This window comes from Podarcis cretensis (genome assembly GCF_951804945.1).
Source record: "Podarcis cretensis genome assembly, chromosome: Z".
Taxonomy (NCBI): domain Eukaryota; kingdom Metazoa; phylum Chordata; class Lepidosauria; order Squamata; family Lacertidae; genus Podarcis; species Podarcis cretensis.
In genome coordinates, this window is record NC_137184.1 from 43,025,563 (window position 1) to 43,051,563 (window position 26,001).

General features: G+C 41.7%; 1 protein-coding gene and 1 long non-coding RNA gene across 8 annotated transcripts in view; one reads left to right on the top strand and one right to left on the bottom strand.

Moving 5' to 3' along the window:
* AFF2 (ALF transcription elongation factor 2) overlaps nt 1-26,001 on the bottom strand; it is a 392,417-nt gene that overhangs the window by 243,559 nt on the left and 122,857 nt on the right. The gene's annotated exons all lie outside the window — the stretch shown is intronic.
* Nucleotides 6,456-24,251, top strand: LOC307208347. The gene is made up of 2 exons (XR_013835116.1): nt 6,456-6,518; nt 24,024-24,251. It is a non-coding gene; the product is annotated as an uncharacterized lncRNA (long non-coding RNA).

Below are 26,001 nucleotides of genomic sequence, written 5' to 3' on the forward strand. Positions count from 1 at the left end.
TACTTTTTCAGATTTGTGCTCCAACCCATACAGTTTGGGCAACAGTGCAACTACTCCCCTTTCAGCTCACTTAAACACCCTCATCTGACATGGTGTGTGAAGCAACCAGTGACTTCTCCTGTGTGGCAGCTCCAGCTGCTCCTGTTGCTGTAAGCCCCTGCTTGTCCTCAGAGACATGTTGGCGAGGGGATGGCGGAGATCCTGACAGCCCTACTCTCTCTGGGACCATTTCTTCCACCTCTGTGCCTTCCTGAAACTCTTTCCACACCGCCTTTCCTCTCACCTCTGATCTCCCAGACATTTACTCTTCCTCCACCCCAGGGCTGCTGCCTTATGGGTGGCACAGTACACCACAAATCACTGGACCCTTCCCCTGGGCAGCACCTAGCACCGAGCTACATACTCTGCAGCCAGCCCAGCTGCTAGGCACAGTATAGTAACAGATATTCATTTAGCAGATATATTCTTATCTTCAGTCAATCACTATATTTATAGCATGGCTTTTTGTAATTCTCTCAGTGTATTTTTCTTTCCTTTTCTTGTAAAATTGATTTCATTTTTACATTGTTTGTATTTTACTTGGCTTCTTCTATTCCCCAGGCTGACCAATACCAATCAATTAATCAAATGAATTGCTCAGTTCAAGACAAAATGTTATATTCAAGGAATGGCAAAGTTCTGCCTAAAGCAGGGATCATGAAATCTGTGGCCCATCAGTATGGTGGGACTCCTACTCCCATCAACCCAAAGCCAGCATGGATAATAACTGGGTATGATGGGATATGTAATCCAACATCATCTAGAGAAGCATACATTCTCCACCCATAGTTTGTAAGAAGCAAAACCCTGATCCTATCTTTACTGGCAGTAGGTTCAGAAACAGCAAGAAGCGAGCAAGAAAGGCCCTTCTTCAAAGATTTGGTAATTCATTTACAAAATTTGGAAGGCTTTAGAAGACAGAAGCATGGAGGTCTGGGAATATAACTGCTAGCCTGCTATATTTTTTTTTTATATATATAAATATTTATTGAGATTTTTTTAAATACAAAATGCAAAAATAATAAACAATATAACATGGATCATAACACATTTTTCAGAACTTCTTTGGACTCCCTCGCGTCTCCCACTCCCACTTACATCATTATAAATTTTTCCAGCAATTTATCATCTTATTTATATTCTTAAATCTTGTTCAGTTAATTTAATCTAATCTCCAAAAATTTTATGTTTCCCTCAATCTCACTTATCGTCAAATTCAAATCTAATTCAATGGTAGGCAATTATTTATGATCTAGCATCCTTCTTAGCATTCAACCAAATTACAATACTTTTGTAGATAAATCTTGAATTTCTTCCAGTCTTCTTCAACCCTCTCTTCTCCCAGGTCTCGAATTCTGCTAGCCTGCTATAAATCCCTATTAGTTATGGCAGCCAAGGAGAACCCTCCATGTTCAGAGGAATTATGGTCAGACTCTACCTGGAGAACTGTGGCCAGTTCTGGGCACCACAATTTAAGAAGGATATTGATAAGCTGGAACAGGTGCAGAGGAGGGTGACCAAGATCATCAAAGGTTTGGAAACTAAGCCTTATGTGGAATGGTTGAGGGAGTTGGGTATGTTAAGCATGGAAAAGAGGAGATACAATAGCCATCTTCCAATATCCAAAGGACTGTCGCATGGAGGATAGAGCAAGCTTGTTTTCTCCCTGGTCTGGAGGGTAGTACTAGAAACAACAGATGCAAATTACAAGCAAGGAGATTCCGACTAAACATTAGGAAGAATGGAACAGTGAAACTGACTCCCATAAGAGGTGGGGTACTCTCCTTAAGAAGAGGTTGGATGGCCATCTGTCATGTATGATCTTGCTGAGATTCATGAATTGCAGGGGGTTGGACTAGATTACCTTTGGGATTCCTTCCAACTCCACAATTCTATTATTCTACTTCAGAATACCAAATTTTAGGGTCAAAATACAGTGGAGGGTTGATGCCATTTTGTTCTGCTTGCAGATTTCCTGAAAGTATCAGCCTGGCTGTTGTTGGAAAGGCAGATTGTTCTCATCCAACTGGACTAGGTAGACTGGCTTCTTATGGTGTTCTTGTGCTAGAGGGAGCCTGGTATGAGCAAGGTTGTCATGATGGCAGGGACAGTGGACAATTTCTCCCCCGCCCCCCAAAAAAATGGCCAGTCCCAAGAGTCAACATGGTTGGGCATTTGCCACTAGCTTAATACCCAGCAGTGGAGACGGGCACTGGACAGGAGCCCCTTTGGACCTGCCCTTGCTCTCCAGCATTGCAACCCACTTTTTCATCTGCCTCTCACACTAGTCCAGAAAACAGAAGTGGTGAGGAAGTGGAGAAGCAGCAGTAGATGCTACTGACTCACTGAGAGAGGAAGGCCCATAAAGGAAGCTCACCAGAAGGCACTCCAAAACTTGGAGCTAGCACTGGTCCTACAACCTTTTTTTACCTTAAATTGGGGGTTTCCCAAACTGTAGTCTATGGGCCACCAGTGGCCCACAAGCTTTGTGCAGATGGGCCAGAGCATGTCCACATTAAATATTCATATTGATTTTTAACTGCATCTTTATTGCTTTCTATTTCCGATATTGTATTTTATTGTTTTACCATTTGAATTCTATGGGAAGCAAATTGTAATACAGTAAAATACCATATAAGAAATAAAAGAAGCCATAATAATACAATTTAAAATCACACAGCGTCTAGCACAGCTCATTACAATTGCTACATCAGGTGGAAAATCTGTTAAATAGTTCCTGAAGACCACAAGCAATTTTCAAGTGGTCCATGGGGGGGGGGGCACACAAAAAGTTTGGGAACCGCTGCTGTAGACCCCAACAATAGTTATACCTTCAATACACCAGTCAAACACTCCTTTAAGTTGCTTTGGACAGACTTCAAAAGGAGGAATGAATGCGAAAGAGAGCAGCTCCACTGAGAAGCTGCACCCCTTTTGCTGAGAATATTAAATGCTAATTTGCCAGCCTCAGGTCTGTTTACACAAGAATGGCAAAATATCCAAGTTATTCTATTGCAAACATAGCTGCTATTTCCATCTAACTTCTTCCAGTATAGTTGCCAGAAAGAATACCTGGTAGAATACATCCAGCAGATGTTGAAGTAACAGGGGCAGAAACACAATAGTAGTAGCTACTCACAATAAAGAATGCTGTTGGCGGTTATCAGCTTCCTGATAACCATTATCCCAAATCTCTGGGAAGGGAGGTTGCTGGGATGTCATTCCATCCAAGCTTTGAAACCTCAACAGGGTTCAAGATAGCAGGGTCAACAGCTCATTGCCCAACCCCATTGTTCACAATGTGCCAGAACTGACTCAATGCTGCCCTTTGGCTCAACTGGAATTTGTCTGCAAATGCCTGTGGTTCCCCCCTCCCTTTTAAGTGTTTCTTAACTTTCACAGCAAGTGCAAAGGTCAATCAGGATGTAATTATTTCTACTCTCAGGACAGAGATCCAGGCTTCTGTTGTGATGGATCTCAGTCTGCTGTATGCCAGGCATTGCTGATGCTTCCGAACAATTTCAGTCTGCTGGACGTTGTAACTGAGAATAGCTCCCTTGCTCTCTTGTATCATTATTAATTGCTGTTCAACTAATCAAGTAATTATTTTAAAAGGGACAGTTTTCAAATCAAGGATTTGTAATGACAATAATGATGTCTAGCAAGAGAGCAGTGAGTATTTTTAAAACAGAAAAACAGTTCAGAAACAGCTTCATTCAATTGCTTAAAACTCCTCTTAAAAGGGAGTGGGGCTTGGGATGAGAGGGGAGGGACTTGGGGTGTAAAAGGGTGGGTGTTGGTCAGGTGTGAGGGACAGGCAAAGGGGTAGGCAGGGCTAGGGAATGGAGCAAGCAAAGGTGGCAGTCTTGTATATATGTTTAATATACATAACCTACCTGACTGGGTTACCCCAACCACTCTGGGCGGCTTCCAACAAATTAAAACACAGTAAGTCATCAAACATAAAAAACTTCCCTATACAAGGCTGCCTCCAGATGCCTTCTGAAAGTCAGATAGTTATCTCCTTGACATCTGGTGGGAGGGTGTTCCACAGGGCAAGAGGCACTACCAAGAAGGCTCTTTGCCTGGTTCCCTGTAAACTCACTTCTTCCAATGAGGGGACCACCAGAAGGCCCTCAGAGCTGGATTTCAGTGTCTGGGCTGAATGATGGGTGTGGAGACATACACATCACATACACTCAAGCCTCATATTGGTTCAATGTATGGAAGCAGGCATGTTTATGACAATGAGCCTGGCATCCATCCTCTTTGAGTGGCACTGATCTATTTGCAGGATTTTGCCACTATGGTTTGAGAGGTGTTTGGGAGGTTGCATGAAAAGTCACATTTAAAAGAAGACATCTGTAGAGTCAATTCAGTGAAATGACTATAAACTGAATGGCCCACAGTATACCTCAGGAAAACTGTGGCACTCCAGATTTTGTTTGCCTCCAAATTCGTATGCCCAGACAACATAGCCAATAGCCAGGGTTGGTAGCCATCTGTAAGGTGCCAGGTTTCCCCATTCTTGTCCTACAGGCAACCAGGCAGGTGTACCAGCCTTCCCAAATTGGGACCCTCCAGATGTTGTTGAACTACAACTTTCATGGAGCCCAGTCAGAATGGTCAATGTTTGTGGTTGCTGAGAGTTGTAGCCCAGCAACAGCTGGAAGCAGCTGGAAGGTCAAAGAATACGCACCATAGCTATACATAGATCCCATTTCCTATCTGCCATAACAAACTCATTGTAGGAAATTAAGCAAGCCATTATGAACGGTTGGTGTTTGGTCAATATACTACAGAAAGAGATAGTCTGATAAGATGTCTAGTTGAAAGGATAAAGAAAACTTAAGGTTGATTACTCATGGGAAACAAAGCCATTGTAAGTATAGTTTTCTCACGTGGTCAAGATGGAGGCCAGAAGTTAATCCTATCAGATGCTAACTCATATTTGGACTAACTTGGAGAAGAAGCAGGAAGGACATAAAGCCTGAGAGGACGTGACAGCAGTTTTGCTGCTGCTGCTGCTGCAGATGGACAGAACTTCCAGCTCCAGGAATATAAAGAGAGAAATAGCAGTATGAACACCACCAGAGATGTCCAATTAATTGAGTCAGTCTAAGATATCAGAAAACGAAGTACTCTTCTTGTTCATCTTAAAATAAAAAAAAGTTTTCTTTTAAAAAATGTTATGGTAAACAGATGCAATGCATCGGAACACTTGTTATTTATTTGTTGCTGTCAGTTGAATTTATGCCTCTCATTTTATCATGAACTGCAAGACTTCATAAAAGTGTGTCTTATTTCACTGATCTTTAATAACCTGGAAACCTGTAACACAAACCTGTAATGAAGCACCCCATATACTCCAAATTAAAAATAAATGAGTGACCTCAAAGAGCTTTTGCCTTCAAAGGCTCTTTCATTTGAGTGGTTTGGTTTATATACATATAAACAAGGCGATACACTGGTAAAAATTTCCAGCATCTGAATGTATATAATGCAAAGGAAGTCGCGGAACAGCTATTTATTCCAAGCACATGATTTAGCATTTGTTTATGCAAACCGCATAATTGGAAACTCTGTCCATTTTTCTGCCTGTGCTAAACATTCTGTGTATAAATACTTTTTCATAGTAGATAAATAGGGTTTTTATTTAGGTCTTATCACCTTCATATTACATATTCATTGATTTCAAAACTGCTTTAAACAGCTCAGTAGATGTGAAACATTATGAATTCCGTTTTGGCACCTTGGTATTAAATTTGCATATCAGGTCACGCACTGCTTGACATACATGCAGAATTGCACCACGGCTATTTTATTACGACTCACAAAAGATAGTGAGGAACTGCACGCGTAGCATCAGAAATAAATTAAAAGGGATAAAAGGCCCAGCACTGGACCACTTTTCATTGTTTAGGGATGCCTGAAATGCTTTATTTCTGCCACTCCATAAGTAAGAATCAAGGCTACAGTGCATTTTACTATTCCTCCCCCCTCTTTTACTGGATTTTAATTGTACAAGTTAAATAATAATGATAATGATAATGATAATGATAATGATAATGATAATGATAATGATAATGATAATAATAATAATAATAATAGAGCCCTTTCACCCAGTTTTGATTCCTGTTTCAGTTCTAATGTTCAGTTAGACTTCAGTTCTAATGTTTTTATTCTGTTGATTGGCCTGTAAAAGTGGATAAGTGGTCTGTGACAAATAGACATGGTATATTATGCACTGAGACTTTCAGATATGTAATGGCTACTTGATTTCTGGGACAGTGTGGGGCAGGCGTTGTCAGTGTAATAATACTCTCCAGATGTCATTGGATTACAACTCCCATTATTCCTGCTTACTCATTGGATAACACTGGACCAATCTCCCAGGCTAGAATGTTGTTGTGCTGATAAAATATGGAGGGCTTCATGAATGTCATCAGAACTCTCAAGAAGAAAAGCAGGATATAAAGGTGATCATAGAATCTTAGAATTTGTAGGGTTGGATGGAACTATGAGGGTCATCAAGTCCATGCTCTACCAACTGAGCTAGGGCTGTCAATCAACTTCCAATTAATTCATTTTAGTTAGTGGCTCCCCGCATGGTGGTTTGGATGCAATTCCAATTTTATACCACTGCATTCCATAATCTTAATTAATGTCAGCTACATTTCAGTTATAATAATCCCTTAGTCAACAGCTACATAATTAATGATTTCCATTCACAATGTTACAATATATAAATTTATAAAGCTTCAAGTGAGGAACTCAAACTATTATCTTTATTCTGTCCTGCATGTGATAACTGTTATATCCATGGAGATTCCTTCTGTCCATATATGATGTTGTCTCTTTCACTTCCAAGCTGTTGTTTTCTACCTTCGTGGCTTGGAGCGGAACTGAATCTCTAAGTTTCTCAGAGATCTTATCTTTCCGTCCCTTGCTTTGATGTCTCAGAACAGGTAACAGTCTGCTAGAAACCATTCTGTCTCACTAGTAGAACATGTTACAGGTCTTAACCATCTTTCCCTCAGCCTAGGAAAAGGTGGGCAGTTTTTGAATGCACAGAAGATTTAATACTGCTTTCTACTTCCCAGAATCTCTGCAGGTTCTTATCACAGCCCCAAAATTCTTTTCATTCCAGTATGAGATTTATGGCCCAATTAAAGTTTATCTTAGATTATATTCCATCAGTAGCACACACAAATCTCAGTCTCTTTTTCCTTGTCTGTTGTGAGGAGAATTACTCTGTCTTTCCAACATAGTCATACTTGAGCTTCCCCTCCCCCTCCTTTTTTCATTTCAGATCACATGAAGTTTCAATTTTTGCTTGTTAATATCAATATTACTCCAATGTCCCTTCCTCACTTGTAAATATATTTTTATCTTATATTCTGGAAAGGGTTGCCGAATCATAAATATATAAAAGAAGCTTAGAACAAACAAACCCTGGGCTTGCCTCCCCCAACCAACTCTCACACCGAAGACAATCTTATCTCAGGTCAAACTTTTGATCTATGTAGTTGGTATAGTCTGCAGTATGTTGTTGCAACCCTTTCCCATCACACGCTGGTACTTTAAAGCCAATTAAAGATCCAATAAGATGGAGAACATTTGCTTCTTAATGGTGGAATAGGAGGGTTTTCTCCAGGCTTTTGCCTCCCACATTCCATGCCAGAGTGGGAGCCAGGTACCGAGACGAACTGCGAATGAAGCCCATTCTCCCCATCCCCGGGGGGGAATTTGAAAAGATGATTTACCTTCTGTCATCCTTGTTTTTTGTTTCCTGACGAACCCCTGCTGTTGTGGGGGCTGCCTCCATTAAGGAAGGTGGGACCAGAAGCCGGGATTGTGCCATGTCTAGTGATGCTACAGCCATGTATTCATATTTCCCTTATTTCTCAATTATTTAAAAAGTTGTACCATGCCTGTTCTACAAAACACGCCCTTGTATACTTCCTCTTACTATAACTGTATATGTATAACTGTTTTGATTTTTTTTTTTATTGTATAGAGATTATGTTATGTATTGACATTCAACTCCCATAATCCCTGATTACTAGCCATGCTGGCTGGGGCTGATGGGAATTGGAGTCTAACAAGATCTGGAGTCCTGTGGTGTAGGAAAAAATATTAATATTAATACCCTCAGTTCAGGTTGCAATCCTATATCTACTTTCCCGAGAGTAAGGCTCTTTAAAATCAAAGGGACTTTATTCTGGGAAAGACATGTATATGATTGGACAGCTGGCCTCCTGTTTGCACACATGAGTTTTATGTGTTTTGGAGTTCTGAACCAGAGAACTTAAGAAAAGCCCTGCTAGATCAGGTCCATAGCCCATCTAGTCCAGCATTCTATTCTCACAGTGGCCAGCCAGATGCCCATGGGAAGAGTGCAAGTCAGACATGAGTGCAACAGCTCTCTGCCCACTTGTGACTCCCAACTCCTGGCACCCGGGACTAGCCTTAGTCCTCAAAAAAAAAAAAAATAAAAATAAAAAAAATTCAAGTCCTTTTAATCCAAGTTGGTGATCATCCCTGCTTCCCATGGGAGTGAGTTCCATAGTTTAGCTCTGCACTGGGTGAAGAAGTGCTTCTTTTATCTGCCCTGGCTCTTCCAACATTCAGAGGACTGTGGGAAACGTGCCCAGTGCGGCACTGGGAGAGGACTGTGCCTTGAGTGGGTTGCAGGGCCAATGAATCAAAGTCAATTTGCATAATACATTTTGATAGGTTTGACCTTATTTGCAGATGATCTGCACACACATGAAAAAACCAGAGTCACTCATCATGACAGACAAGTTCAAGCTCACGAGATGAGTAATTTAGCCTTCACACAGCCATCTTAAAATATAATGATAATCTCAAAGTGGGTTTAAATTATTTAGCATTATTTATTTGAAAATTTATAAGCTGCTTGTTCAAAAAGTCACTGGTGTATGAAGAAAATGATAGCTAAAACATAGGCGAAATCTATAAACCAGCTGAACAAATATACATAATTAATAACAAAGAAAAAAATCACTAAAACAAACATAAGTAATTAAATAATGTGTCAAGGACAGACTTCCTAAAACAAAAATGTTTTCAGCATTTAAAATAATATAGTGAGGGTGCCTGGCTAATGTCAGTGTCAATGCCTAATGTCAATAGGCAGAGAGTTCCAAAGCCCATGTGCTATAGCACTGCAGGAACAATTCTGTTGACAGCTATAGTACTGCAGGAACAATTCCTTGTATGTGGCAGGTGCCACAGACTGAAGAAATCAAATAGGCATATATAAGAGGGAGGGTGATCCCTTAATTCTGTTGTTTTAAACTTCACTTTAACTCCATCTTCTCCAACCAGTATCTTTCCACAGAGTTTACTAGACTACTAGTTCCATTATCCCTGACCATTTGCTACACACCTAAGGAGATCACTGTTGGATCAGGCCAAAAGACCACCTAGTCATAGAATCATAGAGTCAGAAAGGACCATAAGGGTCATCTAGTCCAACCCCCTTTAAGGCAGGCATCTTTTGCCCAAGGCTCAAACTCATGACCTTGAGACTAAGAGTCTCATGCTCTACCAACTGAGCCACTAGGTGAACAGTGGTCAAATGGATGCCCCAGGAAGCTTTCAAACTGGCTGGGGCTGATAATACTTGGAGTCCATCACATCCCGGGAGCTAGGGGCACCGGCTTTAGATTTTTTAAAAATATTGATTTTTAATTGCGTGGTTTGCACTGATTAAAAAGTAATGGTTTAATACAACATTCTTTTCTGCAACTCATTCAGAGACATTTTTAGTTGAAAATTCAATAAAAGTCTAAAGTTCAATAATAATAAATAAGCAATTGGGGTTGTTTTGCAAGCATACTAAGTTGTTGCTATGCTGAGTCTATCATTGTCATCAACTCATTGCTGGCAGTGATTAGAACCCATTCCTTACACTTTCTCATCTCCCTTGTTTGGGATGTTGGACCACACTGGTGTTCCAAAATTTCCGAAGAAATCCATGTATCTTATCTGAAGTACCATATTAATGGGCATTGCCTAGTAACCCTTGTTGCAGGGTGTGTGTATCTGTGTAGATATTATATCAGGCATTTCAAGGTATTACTTTACCGCAGGATGCTTTGCTAAATCCTCACACTCTTAGCACTTCATAAAAACGTTTAATTTATGTTTATATATTCGTATTCAAAATGTTAGTTAACAGCCTGTAGGGACCTGGTAATAGGATATTTTCCCCATTCTTTTTTATGTTTATTAGCTACATTAATGACTGTTTCTGCAACTCTGCTACAAAGGCTCATGCTAATGAACGCCAATTAATTCCAAAATGATTTTAAACAAAGGGTGATGAGAATAACCAATCAACCATGGCAGTGTAAAGAGCAGGCAAGTCGCTCTGACCTATTTCTCTCCCCCCCCCATGTTGTTTCTCTGTTGACAGCTAGCACTGATAGTCCTCTAGCGCACCGTTTCCTGTGTGTACACACACAAGTGTAACATTCCTCATCATCTCTCCCTCTCTCACACACATGTACACTTGGAGCAGACCAGAGAAACCAGAACTGATTTGAAATTTCTCAGGAAAAAAAGTATTCTGAGAAATTATATGAGAATTTACTCTGTTTTGAGAGGGTCTGCTTCCAAACTATTACTTAATTGGGGGTGGGGTACATCTATAGACTGGAAAAGAATAAGTGAGATCAATACCTCCACAATCATTCTGCCACCAGCAAATCAGAAGGAGAATTTGTATTCAACTGTAAATCCCACCCAATATTGTATGTTGTTTAGGGAAGCAATGAGTTTGGATCCACACTCTAAAAATATGAACTGTAGTGTCCTTTCCCATAAGGTTTTTGAGAAATTGAAAGATCTATGATAGAGAAACACTTTGTGCACGAAATATTTTGCATACATGCCCAACTGCAATGGCACACCCGCTTGGCTTTGGGTCCTGTTGTCTGTCTCGAAGAGCTAACAGTGGAAGGACAAAATGTCAACATCATCCATTTGGGTGGAAACAGAACCACCATCCTTGGGCCACCTTCAGTGTTCAACTATTAGCCCACATCTCATTTAAGCGCTACAATTAGATCTGCCACTTATTATTCCTCCTGCCACAGTTTCTCAAAGATTTCTAACAGTGGCCATGCATTGCACACCTGGTAGAAGATGGGGTGGGGAGAGCTTCCTTTTAAACAATGCAAGAGCTAACCAATGCAAAAACCTAATAATTAAATTACATTTAGCCGGCAGCGATTATTATTCTGTACTGCTCTCCCACCGAGGCAGCCACGGTGATACGATTTAAGCAGCAATCTAGCAGAACACTTTTCATTGCCCATGATTGTTGTGCTGAGTAAATTGGCTCGCATCATCTTTGACTCTGTTTTGAAAATAATAATATTTATTACCTTTTCCAACAATTTAAACACTACAAAAAAGAAAAACCATACAATACAATACAATACAAAAAACACTACAAAACACTAACATTAAACTAGCAAAACAAAACAAACACAATTTAAAACACATCAAATACTTTCAATAACTTATCTTTCATTTACTTGTTTCCGCGACCTCCTCACACCTCCCTTTTTGTATTCCACTTCTATTAATTTTTTCAGCAATTCCTTTCCATCTTCCTCTATTTTTAATCTTATAATTATTTTAACACATTCTAACCTTATTTTTCCTTTAATACTCTATTAATCTATTTATCCTTAATTCCTTATAACATTTCTACTAAAGCCATATAACTTCATTCCAACATTTTCCTAACAATCATTAATTTTACAGTAATTCCGTAAATAATCTTTAAACTTTTCCCAGTCTTCTTCCACCGACTCTTCTCCCTGGTCTTGGATTCTGCCAGTCATTTCTGCCAATTCCATGTAGTCCATCAACTTCATCTGCCATTCTTCCCGGGTGGGTAAATCTTGTGTCTTCCAATATTTTGCAATGAGTATTCTTGCTGCTGTTGTTGCATACATGAAAAATGTTCTATCCTTCTTTGACACCAATTGGCCAACCATGGCCAGGAGAAAGGCCTCTGGTTTCTTCAGGAAGGTATATTTAAATACCTTTTTCAGTTCGTTATAAATCATCTCCCAGAATGTCTTAATCCTTGGGCATGTCCACCAAAGGTGAAAGAATGTACCTTCAATCTCATTACATTTCCAACATTTATTATCGGGCAAATGGTAAATTTTTGCAAGCTTGACTGGTGTCATGTACCACCTATAAATCATTTTCATTATATTCTCTCTTAGGGCATTACATGCCGTAAATTTCATACCTGTGGTCCATAACTGTTCCCAGTCAGCCATCATTATGTTATGTCCAACATCTTGTGCCCATTTAATCATAACTGATTTCACCATTTCATCCTGAGTATTCCATTTCAGCAACAAGTTATACATTCTTGACAAATGCTTAATTTTTGGATCCAACAATTCTGTTTCCAATATTGATTTTTCCACCTGGAAGCCAACCTTTTTGTCCGAATTGTATGCCTCCATTATTTGATCTCGCACTTTATTTTTCAATTTTTCAAAACTCTGCAATTTTATTCTGTCTCCATCTTGTTCCAAAATTTCGCAATATTTCGGCCATTTGGCCTCCATATTGAGTTTTTTCTGTGCCTAAGATAGACCTTGGGGAAACTCCCACCTAAAGATAATTTTGTTCATTCTCAGCAGGGCTACCAGATCTCTGTAGTTAGACCTTAGATCCAAAAGGTATTTTGGGACGTCTTTAAAAATTTCCACTCTTGACCGTTGTACTTCTAGGTTCTTCTGATAGTGCCAGCCCAATATTCTATCTCTCTCTTCTTTCGTTCGAAGGGTAATCAAGCAATCTCTTATTCTGTTCTTCTCTTTTTTCCCTCCTCTTCCAAGTCTAAAGGCCCTCACAATTCTAAACTCTTCTTGGCCCAAATCCAAGTCCCAAAAGTCAGCAAATTCCTGTGTGAGAAAATCTGTCAAACTTTCCTTCTCAAATTCAGGTAGGGCTCTGATCCTCAAATTCGTCTGTTTTTCTTTAAGTTCAATCATAGCAAGTGTCAACTTATGTTCCTCAAGTTGCCTCTGTAGGGTGGGACTCTCTCTCTCTCAAGTTCTGTTACTTTACATTCAGCAGCAACAGCTTTCACCCTGGCTTCTTCCACAGTCTGCCGTATCAAAGTAGATTCCTTTATCAATTTCTGGATGGTTTCTGTATTGATATTCACCTTTTGTCCCAAATTATTTATACTTTCTGTATTTAAATCAATTTTAGTAGTTGCAGCATCCACTTTCACATTTATCGCGTCTGTTTTCTTGTTAAGCTGTTCCAGTGAATCATTTATCTTACTTAATGCAATCACCAAGGCTTCTTTTGTCAACATTCCTCTTGATTTTGAGTGAACTGATACGGAAGTAGCCGCAGAAGAAGCAGGGAGACCTGGTGTTGAGCCTCTCCTGGGTTGCTGCAAAGTCCTCCCAGACCTTAATGTTTTTTCTGCGGTTTGCTGGTCTGTTTTTCCCTTTCCATTTGCCATAACACTTAAGAATTCAAGGTCAGTCCCAGGGTCTCACAGTTTTTTATCTTGCAGCTGGAAATTCCCCTAGCCCAGCTCTTGTAAAACAACCAGTCTCAAAGGCTTCCACTAGGGGGAAACAGTTTCTGTGATGGGATGATGAGCTGCTTGTGCGTAAAAGCTTAGTCCCTCAGAGTTTGCTCAGCTTAGCAAGACTCTGTCTTTAGCGGAGCCCTTAAGCGTGGCTCCTTCAATCGCTGGCAGAATCCGACAGTGGGCGTTTACGGAATCTACTCCAGCATAAAAGCTCCTTGACGGAAATGCGTCGTCTGGATTCTCGGTGCGACAGTTTCCGGCGAGGAGTGGGTGTACCTATGGGAGGACCTGAGACTTCTCCGCTGTTGTAGCTGGAAGACTCCCTGAGCCATTCCTTCGTTTCTCTCTCTCTCTGATCTCCCACTCTCCCCCTGCTGGTGCCTTCCTCCGCTGCTGAGTCTCTCCTGACTTCTGAGAGACCCTCCACCTCCTGCCTTTCCGATGGCAGTTCCCTGACAGTTTCTATTTGTATTAATCAATAGTGTCCTCTTTTAAGCACAGTTCAAAGAATCCGAAGTTAGTATCAATTTTCAGTTACTTTTACTTCTTTTTAAAAGCAACCGGAGACAGTAGAAACATTGTATTTCTCTTGTAGCTAACTGTTAATAAATGTTCTAAGCACTGTCAAAAAGCGTCAGTCCTGCTAGCAGCCCGTTTCCAGGGTCCGAGCGGTGGTATTTTAACACTCTTCACTATCTCCTGCAAGCGTATTTTGTCCACAATTTCCCCTCCTCTTCTCCTGCCTCCAAGGGGGGGATTTAATATTCTTTACAGATGGAGATTCAATCTTTTACAATAGGCTTTCCAAGACTTCAGCTTGCAGCCTCATTGCTTCAGTCTATTTACAAAAGGGGGAGGCAGACTTCCTTTATTGAACCTCCCCGTTACGGTACCAAATTAAACTTTTAGAAATCCAGTTCTCCCGCCTCAGCTCTACTCACGGGTAGTTACTTTAAAGTCAAATTGTCCACAGGAAAAAGTCAGCACTCTCCGGCAACAGCTATGCAGCTTCGCTCCGTGGAAGAAGCAGTCGATTCGAAGCACCGCGCCGCTCACCTCACGTCGCTCCGGAGCCCCGAAACCGGGTTTCCCCGTGAGTAGGGGAGGCGCAAAAGGTGCCCGCTGAATCCCACACTCACAGGCTTCTCCCGCATGTGATTTTTTTGCGGGTCTCCACCTTCGCCGTGGCGGCCAGACCCAATTCCCACGGGGCAAATTCCTCCTGATCAGAGGAATTCCGCCATTACCGGAGGCACCAACCCGGAAGTCCGCATCATCTTTGACTCTAATTTGGGTTTTTAGAACAGTTAATTTGAACTTAAGCACCTATGGAAATGTCATTATCAGGAGGTGTCTGCATTGGAATCCTCTTTCTAGTGGGGCTGTTTCGAACTGGCTGGGCAATTCTGTAGATGTTTCTTATGCTCTCTAATGTGCCATTTATCAGTGATTTATCAGACAATGTCAAAGAGAAAGGGGGCTATGTTACACACAACAGCTTTTGGCAACATAAACACCACAGAAAAAACTGAGATGCTGTTTATTTTTGAAAAGGTAGTTGGTCCTTTTACAGTGCAGATCTATGCTAAATAAGGACTCACTAAACAATTATTTGCTTCAGTTAATCAAGTTAATCAACTTGTTAACTGCAGATGACGAACATGGACCATGACTGCAGCTTCCCCTTAGAAAAGGTTATTCACTGCTGATGGCATTGTTGAGAAAGTCCAAGAATCCCACATAATGTCTTCAGGGTCTGATGATTAGGAAGATATAACAGTGCATAGGATGGTTGCCTGACAGGGCAGCTCCGGGTCTCCAGGTCAAAGAGCTGTACCCAACTAACTTTTATGCGGGGTAAAGGTAAAGGTAAAGATAAAGGGACCCCTGACCGATAGGTCCAAGGTAGACCCATTTAAATGAATGGTCCTTAGCTTGTTGTGGCCATTAACTTCAATAGATATACTTTGAGTATTACTAACTTTGGAGGAAACCCAAACATATTCATTAAAAGTAAAGAATGGCAGCCTGGAGCCAAAAGTAGACCACCTGCCTCCCACAACCCCATCACAAATTCATGTAAAGCATGTCTAAGGATGGAGTGCCAGGTATGGAATTAGAACTTGTTGATGGATGACCTGGGGATACTTGTTGATGGATGACCTGGCTGGTGGCATGTGCTCTAAATAGCAGTTGTCATGTGTCAACAGACAGTATAAAGCCAGACTAATAAAATGCTCGCATTTGTGTTTTAACTTGCTGCCTGTTAGAGAGAAAGTCAACTGGGCATCCCAGGCCAAAAAGTTCTACAGCTTGGGTGCAATTACCGAGAAGACCCTAACTGCATCTCTACATGTTGCACATCAGATCGGGTTCATAAGCAGATCAGCTCCTGATGCACTGGTGCTTCTCAGATGCATGGGTAGGTTCATTTAGGCCAGGTGTCAGGAACCTTTGGTCCTCTAGATGTTGCTGAACTACAACTCAGGTCTTCCTTGGCCACTGGCTATGCTTGTGGGGATTCAGAGGATTCAGAACTTTTCACCATTTGGTGAAAAATTATTTAAATACGGAAATTTTCTCAACAATGGGGGATATGTCTTGCTGAATTGGACTCTGATAGTAAGAAGGGAGGCTCTGAATTTGTTTCTGAAGTCTCACCCAGTTGATAGAGGCAGCCAATTGGTAAGTATGTGCTGAATTAAAAATGTATACCTCCCTTAACAGGCACAGAAGGCAGAATGTCACTTTTCCTCACTGAGAGAGGAAAATCGTGGATTTTATATATGGAACATTAACTGTATCAGGATGAAATACAAAGGAGCCACATCAAATAAGCCATGTTGAAATCAGTGAATAGTTTAGCAGAAAGGATTGGGAAGGCAGGATACTTGTGGGTTTTGTTAAGAGCAAGAGTGGCTGACAGAAGTTGAAAGTGATTACCTAGTTGAAAGCAATTACCTAGCCTGATGAGACAAATTATAATGAACATTGCTTCTCAAGAGCCAATGGATGTCCAGATTAGATACTTTGAAATAGAAGAAAAAGTATGGGACACCCAGCAACTCAAAACCTCAGGTGCAAATAGAGAGCTTTCCAAATAACCTGTAGTATACTTGTTTAAAGAATTGTCTGGAATTTACGCAATCAAAGCTTGCATGCCACAATGGGCTTTGCCTGTAATGATATAAGGTGTACCCATGTTGGGGGATGGCATGGGGTATATTCAAACATGGGAAATACTGCATTTGTTTTCCTGATTATAATGCTAGCAGTTCTGTCCCATATCCTAATGTTCCTTTCACACTGTAGTACCTGTTGTGTTAGTTATCTGTTGCTTTCCGACCAATGTACTACCATGTCATGCTAAATTACGTTCACACCAGTGGGAATGGTGTGCCACAGCAATGACAATCATTGGACAATGGGGTTCTCCCCAATCCTTTCCGCACATGCATACTTCTGTTCCCCCATGATTTCCCCACAAAACTGGCATGAAAGAACTGGATGTATTCTGGCATACTGCCCCAGCCATGGGAGATAGACCCAGATCAGGCTCATTATGCAGGGTGAATAGATTCAGCCCTTTTCTCTGGCACTAATTTTCCAAGTGCAACTCTTACTCTGTGCTGATATTTCAACCCAGGATGCTAACAGGAGTGCTTTTTTTTTCTGCCCAGGGGGCGGGGGTTAAGTAGGGAGGGATTGCCGGCAGAATTAAATGGCTAACCCCTGTGTCACAATCCCAATCTGGATCTCTCACACCACTACTTTCAGTTAAAGAGAGAGAAAGGAGGAGAATCCCAGTCATGGAATTCAAAGGTCACTTCCAGATGACCTGCTAAATGAGCATTCATCCTGATTTGTTTGAGGGGAGAATAGACAATGACAGCTATTTAATGAGCATTCATCCTGATTCGTTTGATGCCATTGCATCAAAGCGAGTTTTATCCTACACTTCCCACCTGAAAATAGCTACAGTCCCCCAAAATGAATTTCATCAACCCACTCTAACACACTTGTAGACTATCTTTCCTCCAACACAATTCATGGGGGGTTGCCCCGCCCCCTGTCTGCATTTCATCCCTACAACAATATGTGAGGTACATTAGGGAGCCAAGGGCTAGATGGAAAGCCCTAATATGGGTCTCATTGATCCAAGCGTATCCACTACACTGACTGACTCTATGAAGCTGTTACACCTGAGCATTTGGAAATGGAAAATGGAACAAATCATAAAAGAGTGCATCATTTCTTTTTTAATGCATGGCATGATATGTAGCAGTTTCATCTCTGGCCCAGGGGAGGGGGAGGCCAAATATTTCCAGGATCACAGAACACAGAAAGTCTACTCTGGTAGAAATGTAAGAAGGCATCATTATTCATTCTGGCCCATATTCAATACAGGCAGCATTGCTTCTGCTCCACTGCGGTTTGACTTCTGCTATTAAAAAATATATATATGTTATGTCTTATTGTCTGCTGTGGCATAATGGAAAACTGAAATAACTCATGTAATTAATTATGTAAGTTGCATCATCATTATGTTATTCCATCCTATTCATTTCAATGCAAAGGAAACACACTGCAAAGGGGGGGGGGATATAATCAATTATGTATCATTTGCAGACTGAAAGCAACAACAGCAAATGCCAGTCGTATTTGCGGGATTGATTTCTGTTCTGGACATGGGAGGTGTAGCCTAGCTCATTCGGTAGAGAACAAGAATCTTAATCTCAGGGCCATAGGTTTGAGCCCCACTTTGGGCAAAAGATTCCTGCACTGCAGGGGGTGGACTCTACAATTCCATGTATAAGCCAACATTGGCAATTTTTGCTTCCGCTTCTGTTTTTCATCAGAATTCTTTTACATTCCTCTTGCCATTCATGACCTCCCAACCGCCCCTTGAAATTGTCACCCTGTGCACCTACAATGTTTAGAAACAAAAATCCTATTAGCACCATTTTTATTTTTTACTATGCCTAGTGGTTGGGCAGGGGTGATTCCTGAGTGGGGGGATTAATGGCTGGAGGGGAAAGGGATAAACCTCTTGCCCCTGTGTGCTCATGTTGCTGATAACCATCACACTTCCTGCAGTTGTAATTTATTTGAGAAAAACAAGAGGCGTAGCTACCTGCTACGCATGAATCCTAATGTGTAGCTTGATCCTTAGAATAATAAGATTCAAACAGCTGGAAGAAACTTAGAGGTCACATAGTTTGACCCCTGCTCAATGCAGGATCTGCAATGCAGAATGCAACAGCAGCATCCCTGACAGACATCTGTCTGAAATCTTCTTTCTTCCTTTCCTTTTTATTAAATCTGCATATTGCCCTTCATCCAAAGATCACAGGACAGCTTTTGTAAAAATACAAAATGAGAACACAAAATACATAATGAAACAACAAATGCAAACTAAAAATCTGCCTCCTAGAAACACATTGAAAGGGCCACAGATTGTTTTATCAGCCAAAGGCATGATTGTAGAAGGACATTTTCGCCTGGCACCTAAAGATATGTCGGCAAGCCTCCATTGGGACAGGATCTGACCAACAAGGAGCCTGCTTTCATGTTGCCATCCTCCTGGCCTTTCTTGGAGGGGACACACAAAGCAGGGCCTCAGATGATGATCACAGGGTGTGGGTTGGTTCATATGGGGAAAGGCAGTCAGTTCTGCCACCTCCTTTGGGCCGGACTGTGAAATGGTCTGCACTACTCAGAAAAGCTCTGCTGGAGGGACCAATGATGATGGAATGGAGACAGCAAGGTATGCTTTCTTTGTTGTCTTCACTGCAACAAGGTAGGTTCGATTATGAGCCCTCACAAGTGTTTGATTGCATTCAACCACAGTTTTGTTCCATTCATGTTTGAGACATGTTTTTTTTCCTTGCCATAAGTTCTGGAATATACCAGAGAGCCAAGCAGGCTTCATAAAATGAGGGAGCTCAAGGGCCATCAGGTCAACAGTCCATGCCATTCCGATGTTCCAGAGGTCATCCAGAGTTTCAACTGGAATGCCAGTCATATGAACAGGGAAATCCCCCAGGGTCATCTAGAAACACATTGGATCCTTCAGCCTTTGGGGGTGGACCATCCTAAGGTGTCCCCCACTTCCACATTGGGGTAAAAGGTGCTGAGAGCCTAAATCTCAACAGGAAATGATCTGTGCAACAGGCCTTCAAATATTTGAAGACTGCTATCATATTTTGTAATCTTCTCTTTTCCAGACTAAATATATCCAGCTCTTGCAACTAAGGATGCCAGTTAATTCTAACAAAGACAGAAATAGGAACAGAAATGTCCCATATCTGGAATGGAATCCAATTCAGCAAATATAATTGGTAATCAATGCTGTTGTTTCAGTTCACAAATAACACATAACTGATTACACTTCCACTATTTGCATTGTGTTTCCTTTGCATGAAACAAACAGGGTGAAATAATGCAATGATAACCATATTTCACCACAAAAGACAGCAAGACATTCAATGTTATTTTGGGTGGAAGACAAACTGCAGTGGAACAGAAACAGTGTTGCATGCAGCAAATACAGGGCATAATGGAAAACAACATCCTCTTACATCCACACTAGTATCTACTCCTTTTCCAAGATCCTTCATCATCCTACTGAGTTTGTTTTCCACTGGAAAGGAGTTGGGGAAGGGCAAAACCACACTGATCCATTCCTGGAAGGTATAGGTCAAGCGGCAAACCACTTTAACCCATGCTTTCTAGGCACATGTGGAAGTGTAGACAAGCCCTAGGTTTTACTCAGAGCAGACCCGTTGAAATTAATGGAGATGGCTATCTTAGGTTCATTAATTTCAATGAGATTACTGTCAGTAGGAGTTCAATACACCCAATAGTTAGTAGCTAAGTCATACTCAAACTAGACCCCGTGAAATCAATGAACACAAATAACCTACGTCTGCTTATTTTGATGGGTCTATTCCAAATATTACTTAGTTACAACCTTAGTATACAACCTTCTAGGAGTGCATTGGCTTTTTAAAATATATAGCTACGTAACATTGTTGGCTCATATTCACCTTGTGATCAGCTAATGGAACAGATCAAACCCTAGATCTGTGAGGATGAGGTGGGCTATTTGGGCTACGCTGGCTAAAGCTCTTCATCCTGATTCAGCCAAGGCTCAGCCAAAGCCAAGGCTGGGGTAGGTTCCCCAAAAGGTGAGTGCTGGGGGTGTAGTACAGGAGGGCAGGGCAGGGCAGGGCACAGCAATACTTACTCCCATGAACTAGCAACCCAGTGGGAGATACAATGGCAAAAAGGCTTGTGTATACCAAACTCTCTCTTAATGGCTTATTTCCCTTCTGCCATGCTCATGTCAGCTCAGTCTGCAGCAGCACCCAGTGTAATGTGTGCTGGATTCCTATAGTTTGGACTGCACTGTTAGACACTAAGATTCTTTGCACAGGTACTCCTGCCAAGCCAGATCTCCACCATCCTATACTTCCACCTTTCTTCTGGTACCTAATGCAAGACATTACATTTATTTCTCTTGAATTTCAACTTGTTGGTTTCTAACCAATGTCTCAAACTGCCAAGATTTTCTCCACATACACACCCCTGGAAGATAGCTCGATCTATGCAATCATCAAACACAAATACCCAGCACTGTAAATCTGATAAAGAGATGCAAAGTTCCATACAACCCAGAATCTTCCAAACAGTCCATATATGTAAACAAAAGAACACAGAAACATTTTTAAACAACAAACTTTCAGCTTTAAGCAGAATCCCATTAACAGCATGGAATCCTATAACATGTCCACCAGGGCACACTGTCTTGTGTAAGCAAGTTACCAATAGGAAAGGGAAAAGAAGCCAAAGATATAACAAGAGGGGTCTGCTTGTCGTCCTCCCTATGCCTAAGATTGAATGGGCCTTCTGAGAAAATCAGATTATAAAAATATCCCTTTGTCTTTTATGGTGCTACTCAGCCCTCCCACCTTTGTGCTCTTTGCAAATCTGTCATGCATCCCCTTTTCACTTTTATGTAAATCGTCTCTCTCTCTCTCTCTCTCTCTCTCTCTCTCTCTGTGTGTGTGTGTGTGTGTGTTTTGAACAGCACAGGTATGAGGACAGAGCCCTGAGGCATTCAACATGAGACCTCACACCCAGATGTTACTCCCTGGGTATGCTTGTTCAAGCAGCCAGGGGTCTACCTAGCAGGAGTATCGTTCAGCCCACCTTTCCCATCCTGTGTCATTTCATGATCAAAATGAGCTTGCTACCATTTTTATTATTGCACAGATGTTTTAAAACAAAAAACAAGCAACGTGCACAGACAGATCCATTGTTTATTTACGACCCCCATGACAATCAGCATGGCATATGCGCCTACAATGTTTGACAGATAAAAAGAGTTATTTACAGAAGCCGTGTTTATTATGTATGAAGATGCAAGCGGCTCTAGTATTTGTTAAGCCCTCCATTCATTCTCCCCAGAGCTGGCATCCAGGACAGTTGTAGAACGGCACAGGGGTAACATCGCAAATGCATGTCATTTTCATCTTGTGACTGTTAATTTTGGAACACAGTTTAGCTTTGCCATTTTCACATGGCTTCATTTATTGGGTGGGGCAGGGAATGGATGCTCAGCACAGGAATTTTTCTTAAACACATTGGGCTTTTAACTAAATTCTTTGTGGCACTCCTGGTAACTCTATTCTCTGGACTTTGCCTGCAGTCCAACCAACAACATCTCCCAAGTGCCATGTTGGCTACCACTGGGCATTATTGTAGTGGCAAATTCAGAAGTTCAGGGCCCCTTCATGGTAGTCACAACTACGTCCCCTCACAGCCACTCAGCCTTCTAATACTATGATTATGCAATAATCATAAAATTTTGTAGTAATAATAATTAGAGATGTATTACCATGATCAGTGGGACGCAGGTGGCGCTGTGGGTTAAAGCCTCAGCGCCTAGGACTTGCCGATCGAAAGGTCGGCGGTTCGAATCCCTGCGGCGGGGTGCGCTCCCGCTGCTCGGACCCAGCGCCTGCCAACCTAGCAGTTCGAAAGCACCTCTGGGTGCAAGTAGATAAATAGGGACCGCTTACCAGCGGGAAGGTAAACGGCGTTTCCGTGTGCGACTCTGGCTCTGGCCAGAGCAGCGATGTCACGCTGGCCACGTGACCCGGAAGTGTCTCCGGACAGCGCTGGCCCCTGGCCTCTTAAGTGAGATGGGCGCACAACCCCAGAGTCTGTCAAGACTGGCCCGTACGGGCAGGGGTACCTTTACCTTTTTACCATGATCAGTGCTGATCTCTATGTGTTACCTTTCAGCTCTATCTGTTTTCTGTGCACATACATGGGCAAATGCTTTGGAGTGTTTTCCATGAAGTTCCATTGTATGTAAAGCAAACAAACAAACTTGCACACCACTCTCTTGAAAGCACCTTGTGTTTTCAGTCTTCTTAAATGCCTAGCTTATAGAAAAAGATTTTCCTTGGTGTCCTTTCCATGTACCTTCTCCAAAGTGACCCTAGGAACTAGTCCTCAGTGGCAGGCTCACTTCCTTTTACTCTGGGCTGATGAGACCAATAGTGGGTCCAATGGTCAAGAAGGCAGTTTCTGCACGTGCTGTAGAGGGAAGTGAGGGGCAGGTGGGCTCACCAGCCTGGGAAAATAGCCCAACTAAGAGAAGGAAAGCTTTGATCCTAAACATCTGCTTCCTTGCAGGATATCTTTGGGAGAGGATAAAGCTAAGGAGTAAACCCTACGCAAATCCGGAGTGGAGTTCCTAAGATGGTTGAACGGCACCTTGCACACTTCCTTCCAGCAACTCCTACAGCCAAGCTGGTGCCAAATGGATTGCACTGCTTTCCTTTGGACCACAACAGTGAGGCAGAGAAGGAGGTCTTGTCATCTGGGCAGGCCAGGATCTTTATATGCACTATATAGGCTTGCGCCCCAGAGAGGTCACTTCAGTGCTGCTAATGCAGCGGTTTGACTTCAACTCTGGTGGCACACTTCATTGTCTCTCAAAAGAGATATGAATGCCAACAACAATTCCAATCAGCACAAAGGGTGAGAAGGCTTCTTCTCCTGGCTTCTTCTCCCCTTTCATACTGATTGGGCAGCTCTAGGATGCTGGAGAGAGGCACCCTGCTGCAGAAATATTAACAAGTCTTTGACCCTGGACTATTCCATCTCTAATTATCGGCTACAGCTGCAGGAGGGAGCTGGAAGCAGGAAAGCATATAGAACATGAGATTTAATTTAGAAGGAAACCCTTCTGAGAAAACTGATATAAGAAAGCTATATCTCAACAGCAACTTCAGCTTCCAAAAAATATTGTGTATAGTCTTCCTATTTCCTTCCTCTTCTCTCCAAGGAAACCCAGCTGGAACGATACTTGTGCACCAAAGGCTTATGGCTAGACATCTACCATCTCAATTTGGATTCAAAAGACCTCAATCAAGAAGCGCCATGCAGCCACTGCTTCAAATGAAAAGGAACAAATGGTTGCAGAAATTTGCCAATATCATTAAGAGCATGTCCAGCTGGTTTCAATTAGGAAAGCACTGATTTGCATATTAAAGAAAATACCTATTTCAATGTTCACCTGCTAAAACACAGGCAACTGTAGATGTAAGTGTAAAAAGTCACTAACAACACATATGACTGCTGATTTTTCTACTAATTGTCACCACTGGTGATATCCCTGCTTGTAATTCCAAGCATGCTGCCTCCAGCAATGGGAGGAGGGCAATCAGTATGGCTAGTACACACTAACAACCTAATATTCCATCTTAATGTCTTCTTAATAGTTATGGAGATAAGTGGCTGGCTAATACAAGGTCTGGCTATTTAGCCACTTCATCTAGTACTCTAAACTCTGACTAGCAGTGAGTCTCAGGGTTCTCACTCAGGCTGTGAACCTTCCTGTCACTCTCTGAATGGGAGATGGTGACTCTCTGGTTTGAACCAAGGACTTTCTGCATGCTAAGCACATGTTCTACTGCTGAGCTATGCTCTCCTCCCACTTTCCTAGGAGTCAGCACAGCTTCTCTACTAGGTGGAGTGAAAAAGCAAAGTGTTTCCCCACTCAGTGCATTGCCTCCCCACCTCAAACCACCCCCTGAAAAAAAAAACTCCTATCAATCTCCTAAAGAGATCCACCAAAACAAGCTAGGTATCTTTCCCTTAAGCAATCTCCTCACAAATTCTATTAAATGTTAGCAATAGACTCTAAAGGCTGCTTTCCCCCTCTTATAATGTTATAGGATAAGTTGTTTAAAGATTATTCTTCATCCAAACAGCAGTGTTTCCTTTTTAGTAATGGAAAGTTAGATCGGGATCCAAAGTGCCTTGCAGCCAGTTTTGATTGCCCAGACGGGTGTATTTGTGTGTGCTTAAGCCTTGTGTTACTTGGACAGCATTACTGTACAACAAACTTATTTTGAAATTGAGCAGTGTGTGTGTTTAAAGATCTCGAAAGAAAACTCACAGGGTGCTGCCAAAGTCTGTGGGTGGAAGTACAGTAGCTGCTGGGATCCCAGATTTAGACTGAACAGGAACATGATAGCAGCCATTCCACTTGGACAGTGGTACCATCAAGACAGGACTTCTGGGGATGGATTCAAGGACCACTTTAAGAAAAATATGCAGTAGGGGTTTCCAATGTAACTGGCCTCTCTTACCACAATTTGAAACAAGTGAAGTAATACATATTACTATGCAAAGAGCCCCTGCCCTGGCCAGCCATTAAATCTAAATTTTTCTAACTGCACCATTGATTGTAACAGAGATGAGAAGCAGAGCCACTCCATGGCTTCTACTGAGATACCAACTGCCATTTTTCTTCTCCCCTCCATGAGCTGTCTCTGCTATAAGTTGTTTATTGTAAGAACAATTTAACCTTAAGAACTGGTGCCTGTCTATTTGACTGCAATCGCCAGGCAGGGAAAGCCTTCATTGTTCATTATCTGTATTGCATCTAGAAAAATTTAGGCACTGCATGATTCTGTACATGGATAATCGGTTTGCACATAGGATGGGAGCATGTTTTAAGGTGTGAAACTGCTCCTGCATTTGGTGGGGCTATTTCTTGGAGACCCTATGGGCATAAGCCAATTAAGAACCATCCAGAGCCAGCTTTCAGAATTGGTTTCAGTTTGTTTCTTTCATTTCAGAAGTCAGACTTGGAAAGTCACATATAAACTATATGCAATGTGGTGCTTCCAGGCTGGCCTCCTTGCTCAAAATGTAACACATCTCTTCGTTAATAATAATAATAATAATAATAATAATAATAATAATAATTTTTTAAAAAATTATTTATACCCTGCCCTCCCTGGCCAGAGCTGGGC